Source organism: Rutidosis leptorrhynchoides, chromosome 3 (genome assembly GCF_046630445.1).
Source record: "Rutidosis leptorrhynchoides isolate AG116_Rl617_1_P2 chromosome 3, CSIRO_AGI_Rlap_v1, whole genome shotgun sequence".
NCBI classification, from domain to species: Eukaryota; Viridiplantae; Streptophyta; class Magnoliopsida; order Asterales; family Asteraceae; genus Rutidosis; species Rutidosis leptorrhynchoides.
The window spans coordinates 401,339,581-401,342,188 of record NC_092335.1 but is presented as its reverse complement, the minus strand read 5'-3'; the positions used below and the strand labels follow the sequence as shown (position 1 = coordinate 401,342,188).

Sequence of the window (2,608 nt, the reverse complement as noted above, 5' to 3'; positions counted from 1 at the left end):
TCTGCATATGTGGATATAACCGGAATTTGATCTGAAGAAGAGTCCGGCTCCCCTTGATCTACTTTGGTTGGAGAGTGTGAGTTAGTCAGAATGTCTTCGTGATGTTCTTCCTCGTCATCATCGGTATCCGGTTCCTCTGAGGATGCGTCTGATGAACGGGTTCCATCAGTATTCTGATTCTCCACTTTGATACTTACAGGATCAATTTCTATATCCTTAACCTCAGCTTTGTCGTTCTTCTTTTTGAAGCGAATGATTAAACTGTGATCTGCCGTTTCTAGCCTCATTATTTCTTCATGACGCTCAGTGCTTGGAACGGGTGTTGTCGCAGTTTCTTTTACGTCTTCCATTTCCTCTTCCTCTTCAGATTCCTCCTTTTCCTCTATTTCTTCGCTGGAATCCTCTTCTTCCATTTCTGGGTCGTCTACAGACTGTGATTCGACACCCATCTCGATATCGTCGGCTGGTGGTAATGACTCATCATCGGAAGTGATCCGTCTGATGGAAATAGCAAACATCTTTGCGTGTCCAGAAAGATCGATTGGTCGGTCAATTTTGAAGGTAACGCTCTCCCCATGTGATCGTAAGATCATAGTTTGATTGTACACATCAATGACAGTCCTAGCCGTATTCATGAAAGGTCTCCCTAACACTACTAGGGTGTGTAGGTCTTCCTTAATATCCATTACTACGAAATCCGTAGGATACAAGAATTTGTCGACTTTCACCAAGACGTTCTCAACTATGCTCTTAGGATATCGAATTGTATGATCGGCAAGATGGATTGTCATTTTGGTTGGTGACAAGTCTCCTAACTCTAATCTCTTGTAGAGAAAGTAGGGGATTAGGTTGATACTTGCTCCTAAATCTGCTAGCGCATGAATGGTTCCAGATTGGTAGATTGAACACGAGAAAACGAATCGACCCGTATCTCCTAGCTTAGGTGGTATAGAGTTTCTGAGTAATGCAGAGCATTCTTCACTCAGTGGAATTTTGTTAGAGTCTGGTATCCTCCCCTTTGTAGATAGAATCCTTCGGATGTATCTCTTCTGGTTGGGAACTTTGGACATGGTGTCCAAGAATCTTCCATCAAGTTTGAAGGAATCAAGCTTGGATGGTTCTTCTTGTAGCCTTCTAGGATAAGGTATGCGAACTGGAGTTTCAGGGGTCAGCTTCTGAGTATATGTTGATTTATTCTTGAGCCTAGTTGACCTTCTCCGCAGTTCTTCCTCTGGGATTACGGAATCCATTTACTTTACTTCTTCTATGTGGGGATTTTGGATAGTATTACTTGGCAATCTTCCCTGCGGTCGGGTTTCAAGGCGTTGTGATAACTGTCCGAGCTGCGTTTCCAAACTTTTGAGCAGAGCCAATTGATTTCTCATTAGTATCTCCGTCTGATCTTGTCTGGTTGCAGTTCTCTGATTTAACTGTTGTTGTCCTTGGATGAACTGAGTTAACTGATCATCAGCTCCGAGAGTGGGGTTAGTTGCTTTTGTAATCTGGGTGGTAGGGGAATTTTCCTCAACTGGGGGACCAGTGAGTGGAAGTGGTTGATCGTACGTCAATTGAGATTGTTGGGCTGGATAAGGTGGATAGCGATAGCAGAAAGATTGATTGCTTCACTGAAATTGATTAACACTTGGTGGTTGATTGAATCCGGGATTTGGTGGACGAGCTGGGTATTGAACGTGACAGACTGAACCGTCAGGGTTATCGTACTCAACTTGATAGTCTTTAGTGGGTTGTGGGTTGGTACAATTAACACAAGCCTGAGCTTGGTTAACCTGCTGCGGTTGCATCTTCAATTCTCCGAGTTGCTTGGCAAGAGATTCCATTTTATCTGTGAGGGATTTGATGGCCTCCGTTTGATTGTTAAGTGCAGAGAGTGAGGCAGATGATGAAGTTGTTTCACCACTGTTCCAGTCATGATGATGCATCATCATGTTCTCGAGCAATTCCCATGCTTCATCTGCGGTTTGGTTCATCAGATTCCCTTGAGCTGCTGCATCGATCGTCGTCCTATGATTTACCGTAAGACCATTGTAGAAGGTACAGATTTGGGCTGACCGTTCTAACTGGTGATTAGGGCATTTCTTCAGCAGGGTTTTGAAATGCTCCCATGCAGTGTAAAGAGATTCATCATAACTTTGTTTGAAGTTAATGATGTCATTCTTCAGTTTGGTTTGTTTAGAAGGAGAGAAATATTTGGTTAGGAATTTAGTATCCATCTCCGTCCATGACGCGATGGAATCTTTTTCCAGTCCTTCAAACCAAGTTTGAGCATGATGAGTGAGAGAATAGGGGAACAAGTATAGCCGGACTATATCTTGTCCTATCCCTGGCTGTTTGTAGGAGTTCAAAAGAGATATGAATTTATCAAGGTGAGAATTAGGATCGTCATTCGGTAATCCTTGAAACTGACAGCTATTTTGAATGAGCTGGATGATGTGATGTTTTAACTCGAACGAGTGTCCTTGAATCTCTGGAAATCTGATTGGTCCTCCCCGACCTTCAATCGAGGGTTTCGTGTTTTCTGCTAAAGTAACGCGTAACGCCATTTGGTTTCTGATTCGTGCTTCCTTGCGTGCTTTAGAGATTATTGCGT

At 43.1% G+C, this 2,608-nt stretch overlaps 1 non-coding gene across 1 annotated transcript; it reads left to right on the top strand.

The window, feature by feature from the left end:
- Positions 1-2,076: 2,076 nt before the first annotated feature.
- LOC139903451 (small nucleolar RNA R71) lies at positions 2,077-2,183 on the top strand. Its single transcript, XR_011778269.1, has one exon. It is a non-coding gene; the product is annotated as a small nucleolar RNA R71 (small nucleolar RNA).
- Positions 2,184-2,608: the final 425 nt, after the last annotated feature.